Here is a 9,924-nt window from a genome sequence, read left to right as displayed (position 1 = left end):
GCTGATTATTCCCGTGCCCACATGCCGCCCCCACACGCCCCCACCCCCGTCCGGCGCAAGGCTTTCCTTGGCCAAAAGAGGCGTTTAATTAGTTCTGGGGCCTCGGAGAGCCAGCGTGGCCGACAAAGCCCGGCTTCCCAGGTAACCCGGGTTCCCTGCGGACCCGGGAGGGGGCGCGCGGGGCCGGAGCACCGGCCTTGGACTGCGCGCTCCCTCCGGCGACACTGCCGTCCCCCTGGCCTCCGGCCCGGTCCCCCGCAGGACGAGGGCTCATCTGCTGGACTTGGGTGGCCTGGGCCAGCACCGCCTGCGGTCCCCGAGCGCGGCTGGCTCTAGGGCGCGGCGCCCTCTCCCCGCCTTTCGGTGCCCAGAGCCAGGCCACCGGAAAAGAAGGCAGAATGGTCGGCAAAAGACAGGTGGCCGTGGCGTCTTGCATGATACTTGTCCTTCTTCCCTGTTCCCCATTTTGGGGAAACATTGGAAACACTTTTCTCTTTATACGCATTCGCGTCTCAGCACCGAGTGCTCCAAGCCCTGCGCGCACCGCCGGGCTTGGGAGGCGGCAAATGGCTGCCTCGCCGCCGCCGCTACTAGTGACACTCGGCCGCCAGCCCCGCCCAGGACGTGCACATCTGACAGCACTGGCCCGGGTCCCAGTCACTGGGTCACCCACGCCACAGGTACAACCGCACCCAATCCAACCTGGCCCTCGGAGGGCTGTGCGCGCCGATCTGGGATCGCGCCCCACCGAGCCGGGCCTTTGGCTGCGCCGGGGCCCAGGCAGAGTCATCCCGCCTCTCGCGGTGCCGGGAGGCGGGACACACCGCGTGATACCTTTGCCGTGGGGTGGACGTCGGCCGTGGGGCGGAGAGCGGGTGTCCCACCTCGCCTTATCATTTGATTTCCGCCAGCGTCTGAGGACTGCGCACCCAATTCGTTCCACTCGCTGCGCTCTGTGAACGAGCGGCGGGGAGGGCGGAGGCGGCCGGGCTTGGGGAGGGCCGGGTGGTCCCACTTCCCCGCCCCCGCCCCGCCGGCCTCGCAGAGCACAAGTGTTGGGATTCCCACGGGCAGGCGTGCTCTGCGGCTGGAGGCCTGAGCGCCCAGGGCCCAGTAGACGTGGCGGACACAGAGGGGTTTGTAGACACGGTGACCTCCGCGCTCCCGCTCTGAAAGGGCCTGAAAGGAGCCGTTTATGGTGCATTACCAGTCAAGGGCTCAGGTACCAGCGCCTTGTGTCGGGAACCCGGGCGGCCGCCCGTGCTGCAGGTGTCTGCTATAAAAACGCCCCGGGAGGGGGAGGGCAGGCCGCCGGAGAGGGAGCCGGGGAGGGGCCTCCGGCCTGGCCTGCTCCTGCCACTCGCGCGGTTTCGCTCTTGCTCTTCTGCAGCCATAGCAGCCAGCCAGGGGTGCCGACGGACGTCCTAGGGGTCGGGACAGAAAAAGCTGCAGGGGCCTGGCTGCCCAGTCCCGGTTCGGTTTCAAGACTAAGGGCAGCAGGAGGTCACAGGACGCTTGAACCTCTCCGGGGAGGCAAGCGGTGTGCCGGGGAAGAAACATTTTGCCCACACGTTGGGCTGCTTGGGCTTCCAGAAGCCTGCCAGGATTTAACTTGAACTTTCCAGGTAGGCCTGCCCTCTCCTTGTCTGTCTTCCTGTGCAAAGAAGGGCCTGAGCCCAGGCGCATTTAGCAGCTGTTTCTAGTTAAACAGCAGTGTGGCCTTCTCCTTACTGACCTCTCCCAAAGCCACAGTCACTCCCTGACCAGAAGAAACCACGAAAGGTACGTTAGCTTCTTTGGGCTGCATCAACAGCTATGCCTTTAGTGGGTCACTCCTGTACCCGTCTGTGCCCCGAAGACCTGACAAACCAAGAACTTGAGCCCCCCGCCCCACCCCCACCCCTCAAGCTGGCTTTTAAAGCAAAACCTTGAAATGCTTTCTTTCCTTAGGGAGTAAATTGTGAATGGAGTTTACTCCCTAGGCAAGCCCCAAAAAGCCTTCACACGGCGAAAATACTGAAAAAGAAAAATAGCACAAGAAATATACTGCTATGATATTAAGACAATTTAAAAAAGAACAAGTGGTGTTTAATAATACTCAGGGCCAACTTGAAGAAAAGATTAAGGAGACAGAAATGTTGGGGGTGTCTAAAGGGAACTTCAAAAAGTTTTAGAGCTTGTCTGTCTTGTCTAATATTAGCTGGAAACTTCCTTTCCCTTAATGTAAGTCCACCACCGTCATTACTTTTATATGCGTCATCAATTATTAGGATTCGTTTTTGACCAGATAAAATAAAATGATTTTCTTAAAGTAATAGAGAAGCTGATCCAGGAACAAGGAAGTTGGCCAAGGATAAGGAAGATGGATGTGTGTCTGAAAAGGATTGTTTAAGAGGAGAATAAAGGGGAGAAAATGGATTCCTCCCAGGGTGAAAGTCTTTCCCATCTTCAAAAAATAACAAAAAATCACCCCCTGACCTTTCTCTGATCACGTTCACAACTCTACCTCTTAATAAGTTCCCCCAGATAGGTGTCTCAATCAAGTTCGTTGCCTTTATTCAGTCTTCATCACTCTGCACCCCAGTCTCACATTGAAACTGTTTTTAATCATTTTCACCAGCAATTTCCATGTCCCTCAATGTAGGGCCAATTTACAGACCTTAGTTTGCCTAAAATTGCAGTAACAGGCCTACCATTCATCCTGATGGCAAAAGCAGAATCCTTAGTATCATATTTTCCTTCTCTCTTTTTCCAAGTCCCGCATTCAATAAGTTCAGAAGTCCTAGTAATTCTCTTTCCAAAATCTCTCTCCATTCTGCCCAGTCACCACCCAGTTCAGTCCTTCACAATATCCCAGCTGTTCTGCTGCCACAGCCTTCTGCTCAGTCTCCCTGCCTGTAGTCCTGCCTTGCTTCCATCCATTCTCCACACCGCACCCTTTGTAATTGGTAAACTGGATCATGCTATCCCCCTGGGTAAAACCATTTGTCAGCTTTCTATTCCCAAATTAATTATATGTAAGTTATAAACATGCACTGCTTTACAAATCAGTTATATATATTACAAAGAATGCATAAGACACACAATTTTTCTTAAAAAGATAAAAATAGGCCGGGCGTGGTGGCTCAAGCCTGTAATCCCAGCACTTTGGGAGGCCGAGACGGGCGGATCACGAGGTCAGGAGATCGAGACCATCCTGGCTAACAGGGTGAAACCCCATCTCTACTAAAAAAAAAATACAAAAAGCTAGCCGGGCGAGGTGGCGGGCACCTGTAGTCCCAGCTACTCGGGAGGCTGAGGCAGGAGAATGGCGTGAACCCGGGAGGCGGAGCTTGCAGTGAGCTGAGATCCAGCCACTGCACTCCAGCCTGGGTGACAGAGCGAGACTCCGTCTCAAAAAAAAATAAAATAAAATAAAATAAAAAAAAATTAAAAAAAAAAAGATAAAAATATAGATGATAGTTCTGATAGTTTCTTCCCGTACCCCTATAAGGTTTATCCAGTCTGGAAATGACTATCTATAGGATGCCCATCTCCATAACACAGTTTACAAGGTCTTCTTTGATCTAGATCCCATCTACATTTCCATCCTTAGCATCCCTCTTTACTTCATCCTTAATAAAATTCTTTTTTAAATAAAATTTTTTATTTCTTCAAATTTCAAGATGATCATTCTGTTTCATGTTACTGTCTAGCTCTACTCCTCATTTTCACTCCTCTGTATGCCCCACGGAAAAAAGGATCTGTGTTCTGCTAGTGTTTAATGCTAGCAACAGACAGAACAGTACATAGAAGAGATATTTCCCAGCACAGAACAGGTGCTTAATAAATGTGTGTTACATACATGAACATAGTGCTTCTTTGAGGCAGCCACGTTTTCTATGAAATAACTAGAAATCAGAGAAAGCTGATCCATAGAAAATGAAAAGGATGAATATGTGCAGAAGGAAACAGAGAGAAGCACAGGAAAGATGGAGACAATGTCCAGGTATCTTTCTAGATCATGATGTGTTGACTAGGATACAAGTTTAGCTACTCTATTTTAAAAAGTTTTAAAATGTGAGATACAAGTTTATTTATTTCTCATAAAGACAAAACGAAGCTGGATAGGTATTCCAGGCTTGGTATGGACTGTAAATGATATGGAGGACTTCAGTTCCTTTTGTGTATTTGCTCATCCTCAACATGTAGCGTTCAACTCATGGTTCACAGTGGCTGCTCCAACTCCTCCTGTTGCCTCAGCATTCCAACCAGTGGAAACAGAGGAAGTGACAACATAGGACATGTCTTTCCCCTTCAAAGATTGAATCCCAAAGCTTGGCCTCATTTCTGGTCACAACCCATTAATTAGAAATTAGTTTCATAGCCACACTGAGCTGCCATGGTGAGCAGGGAATGTAGTTTTTATTCTGGGTAGCTATGTGCCCAGCTAAAATCCTGGAGTGCCATTAGGAAAGGAAGGAGAAATTAGGTATCAGGGGAGAATCTTCAGTTTCTACAACACTTGGCACTGCTGCCTCCTGAGGCCTCACTACATTCCTGCTATCAGATTCTAGGAGATGCTCTGTATCCCGTGATGTATCCCCCTTTTAAAGTTTAACTTAGTTCAAATTGGCTTCCACTACTTAAAACCAAAAGATTGTAAACAAATCCACAAAGGTACTGAGTCTCTATGCAATGACACTAGGTGCAGAATACTACATGCACCAACCTAGGTATGTCAGGTGGGCTAGGTTTTGCTGCAGTAGCAACCCCCAAATCTCAGCAGCTTCACACAACAAAAGTTTATTTCTGGTCCAGGTTACCCATTCTATGAAGGTTTGCTGGGGAACCTTGTTCATCAGAGTCACTCCAGGTCCCCAGCTGACAGATGTTCTGCCCCAAGATGTATGTCCACAATCAGTACAGAATATGGAGGCAAAAGAGATAAACTGTGCACTGGCTCTTAAAGTTTCCTCCCAGAGGTACCATGTCATTTTCACACATCTTTCATTCGCTGAGCATGTCATATGGCCACATTTCACCTTGAAGAGGGTAGAGAAGTGTAAGCTATCATCTGCCTGGAAGAACTAGAGTATCTGTGGTTTGCTCCAATGGCTCCCAAAGCCTAGGTATGGTGGAAGCTTTCCCGGTTAATCTTTTTTTTTGTAAAGCATCCAGAAAGTATAAAATAATCTATCTGTACCTTCCTTTCTTCTCTGCTCAAACTTGTCCAGCTGAAGACGAAATGTACTCTCTAAGTCCTGGAGACCTCTAAGGTCAATGACAACATAAATCCCTCACATCATTTTAAATTTGAGCAGGGAAATATTATATAACAGATGATGCATTCTCAGCTTTGGTTTCATCTGGGACATCCCTTAACATTTTTAGAGTCTCTGCATATATTCCTAGCACCATCTTGGATTTCTACAATGGGTTTGTACTCAGGTGTAGTAGATAACAAGCTTCTGAAAAAGAAAAAAAGCCAGAATCAGGAGTGTATTAGGATACAGAAAGACATTCTACCATGAGGCGCACACAGGGAAATCTATTTCTAGAGCTGGTATAGGCTAAATAAAAGTGAGATTCAGTAGACACGAGGAAATCTCTGTCTACCCCCAAAATGCCTTCAAATGACTGCACTAAGGCCCAAATGCCAGATTCAAAAAATCCCTTCCTGTGATTTATGGCATTACCTTTCAAGAATCCTAATCAAATCCTGGGGAGGGAATGATGTGGTTGCTCTGTGTTGCTCATACCTTAGGGGAGCAGATGTTTTCCTTTATGGCCTCTAAGTGAGACCAATGGCCCTGAAGTAATTGGCTTCTAAAGAGGGCAAAAAGGATAATTTGGAGCACTGGGCATTCTTTGAAGACACAAGTCTTGGTGGGTCATCCATGTGTTCACCATGAGGCCACTCCATGCCTGGGATGGGGCTGGGGTGTGGAGGCGGGACTAAGAAAGGAGATGCAAAAAGGCACACTGGAAGGTGCAGAACCCAGGCTGTGCTTGGGGCTGAGCCCCTAACATCTCATGGATTTGCTGGGGATATCCATGGGCTATTCACAGCTCTAGGCTTTTGTAAATATGTTCAACCTCCCAGAAGCACATTTCTGCCCCTCCTCTTGTGGTCATGCTTCCTCAGGACTGGCTTAGCTCAACGTTGTTCCTTTTATTTTTTCCCCTGAGATGGAGTCTTGCTCTGTTGCCCAGGCTGAAGTGCAACAGCACAATCTGAGCTAACTGCAATCTCTCCCTCCTGAGTTCAAGCAATTCCCCTGCCTTAGCCTCCCGAGTAGCTGGGATTATAGGCACGTGCCACCACGCCTGGCTAATTGTTGTATTTTTAGTAGAGATTAGGTTTCACCATGTTGGCCAGGCTGGTCTCAAACTCCTGACCTCTCTGCCTGCCTCAACCTCCCAAAATGCTGGGATTACAGGCATGAGCCACCATGCCTGGTCAACATTGTTCCATTTTTGAAGCTCTCCCTGTCCCCTCATTCTTATACCGACTTATACCTCAATATAGCCCTCACTGAACTGGATCATAATTACTCACTCCTCTCTTTACTACACCAAGAATGTGTTAAGGGGCAGAGATTGCACATATTCATCTCTGTATTTCCACATCTATAACACGGTCACCTGAACATAGTTGATGCTCAAAACATATTCCTTAAAGCAATAAATAAATTAAAACAGCATGATTTGACATTTTCTCAGCATTTCTGTGTTTACAGCTTCATATATAATGATGAAAAACAACAAGATTATTCAGCTTAAAAAAAATACCTAAGTGGTCGGGTGTGGTGGTTCATGCCTGTGTTCCCAGAACTTTGGGAGTACAAGGTGGGTGGATCACTTGAGCCCAGGAGTTCAACACCAGTCTGGATAACATGGTGAAACCCCATCTCTACAAAAATTAGTTGGGTGTGGTGACATGTACCTGTAGTCCCAGCTACTTGGGAGGCCAAGGTGGGAAGATTGCTTGAGCCCAGGAGGTGGAGGAGGCAGTGAGTCATGACCATGCCACTGCACTCCAGCCTGGGTGACAGAGTGAGACCTTGTCTCAAAACAAAACAAAAAGAAAACAAACTTAAGTGATTGTTCAGCATTATATAGAGTAGTAGTTTCCAAAGCAAGTAAGATGTTCTACTGAGGTGCAGGAAGAATTTTAGAACTTACATCTTTACTCACCTTCTTAAAATTTATTTTTGTGCATGTTGAAAAATGTACCCAATGTATTACTGCAGTCCTATTTGTGTGCAATTTAAAATATATAAAGATACATATATTCTCAAGAGGTCATACTCAAAACTGGTAATGATAAGGTGCGTTGGGCACAGCTAATCTCCATCTCCCCAACACATACTACTTTTCTCTCTTTCTTTGATAACATTCTAAGTTATAACTAGAAACATGCCTACCAACCTCAAGACTGTTTGTCTGCATCCCTTGCAGCTAGATGTGGCCATGTGATGGCTCAGGCCAATTGAGTGTGACCAGCCTCAATGTAAGCAACCTTCAGGTCATGGGTTCTTAAAAGGAAAGAAGGAAAGTGTGTCCTTTCCTTTTTCTTGCTGGCTGGGATGCAGCAATGGTAGGAGTAGGAGCAGCCATTTTAAACTCAGGGATGGAAGCCATGTTTCAGGAGCAAGTTTCAGAGCAACAAGCTGCAAGGAAGCTGGACCTCCAACCCATGTAGTCATCATATAAACTTTGGATTGCCTATGCTAAACTATTACATGAGAGAGACATAAATGTTATATTTTAATCACCCTTATCCTTAGACAGGTGTTACAGAAGGTAGAACACTTATCCAAAATAATGCAAGGTGTATAGTCAAAAAAAGAACTTTTAAGTTGATACAGATAATCAAGGCTCAAGGTGAAAGATACCAGTGGAAGAGAGTGCTCCAGTTCTTCTTTGAACCCCTGTAACATCACTTCTCATGCATGCCTCTTTTTTTCTTTTTTCTTCTGTACTTTATAGACATTTGATTAAAAAAAAAACTTATTTATTAGCCACTGAGTGTAGGGGAAGCAAGATGGGAACTGGCATTCATTGAATGCCTGCTGCGTATCAGATGCTTTTCATAAATCATTTGCTTTACTTTCCACAACAATCCTTAAGGTAAACATTGTTATTTCTTCCCCTTTCACTATCCAATGAAACTAAATCTAAGCAAGATTAAATAGTTGATCCAGGAACAGACGACTATAAGGACATTTGAGCAGATATTTGGATCTGAATTCAGGTGATATGGGCCAAATGTCCATGCTTTTCCATTCTCTGCCCTTTCATGTGTGTTTCTTACCTTTCCAACTCTTCTTCTTGCATCTTCTCCCTCTTATTTTACTTCACTTCCTTTTTACTTTCTTCTCCTGTCCTCTTTCCTCTCTGCTATCTACCTCCTGAAGCCAAACATCTGTATTTGGTAATCATCTGGAATAGTATTTCTCAATCTTGACTTTAATATGTATATATATTCATGCCTGTACATATGTGTATATTCCTGTAGACATACACATATGTATGTACTTGTATAAAATCTCCATAGAGATTACTTACATTGCACACAAATAAGACTGTAGTAATACACTGGGTACATTTTTTAACATGCACAAAAAGAAATTTATACATTCATGGAAAACAAAACAGCAACAAATAAAAACATTTATGGGCTCTCAGTGTCACATTCAATAATTATTAATATGAAATTAAGTAATATACTTAAGTAATTTCATATTAATAATTTAATTAGTAATTCACAAATACTTAGAACATCAGAATAAACTCTTTCTATGTACTGCTCTTAGATAACTACAAAGCCAGACAAAATTTAAAATGAAAAAGTTTATAAATCAACAAAATTCAAATTAACCAGCATTTACTATGATAGATAATATGACTCTGTCATAGTGACATATGCCACCTACAAAGCTAACATGGTATCAGTTCCTCTCTTCAGTCCACTGTGTGCCACGGGATAGTTCTACCCCAGTTTAATTAAACTACCATGCTAGCTTTGTCTGTCTAGCTTGTTGTGCAGCTATTTCATCTTTTCTAGGCACAAGCACAATCTTTGTGTGTTTTCTTTAGCCTGCAGTAATTAAAGTTGCCTGATTGGCACCCCCTAATCTTAAACATGAATGGAAGCCCAGATTCAGGTCCCATGTCCCATGGTAGGACCAAGTCCTAAGGTGCTCATCTAGATGTTCCAGCAGACGCCCATACTTCACTGTCATTATTTTTAAAGGTTATCATCTAAATGATATCACAAAATTAAAAAATTGTTGTAATAAAACTGTGGAGCTTTCATTGAAGAAATATGGATCCAGAAAAATCAGAGTCCCACAGAAAGGAGAGGTCCAATGATAGGTCCTGCCAGGAAACTCAATCCCAGTAATGGAGAGTCCCTTTGTTATGAAGAGAGAAATGGCTATAAATACTGATTACAGAGGAATGAGCAGATTGTGAGGCAACCGTGTCCCATAACAAGCCTGGCTTATCCTTCAGATAAGAAGTGAAACAAACATCCTTGGCTTCTCTGCAGGGCTGGGGAGAGTGAGGGAGTTAGACGGGGAAAGCTGTCTCCTCCTGGGCTCCTGCACTCACAGTCTTGGAATCAGTCTAACTGGTGACTTGGAGAGGGACACTGCAGAGGAGAAATGATAAAGATTGGCCTGTGGGAACACCTCCCCCGCCTCCCACCCACCATCCTGAGCATCTTGCCTTGTTTTATGTTTGTTTGTTTTTAAGAGGCAGAATCTCACTTTGTTACCCATGCTGGAGTGCAGTGGTGCATTCACAGCTCACTGCAGCCTTAACCTCCCGTGCTCAAGCCACCCTCTCACTTCAGCCTCCTGAGTAGCTGGGGCCACAGGCATGTGCCACTATGCCCAGTTAACTTTTTAAATTTTTGTAGAGATGGGGTCTCAC

This window comes from Theropithecus gelada, chromosome 9 (assembly GCF_003255815.1).
Source record: "Theropithecus gelada isolate Dixy chromosome 9, Tgel_1.0, whole genome shotgun sequence".
Classification (NCBI taxonomy): Eukaryota; Metazoa; Chordata; class Mammalia; order Primates; family Cercopithecidae; genus Theropithecus; species Theropithecus gelada.
The sequence above is the reverse complement of the archived record's forward strand: the minus strand, read 5'-3'. Positions refer to the sequence as shown.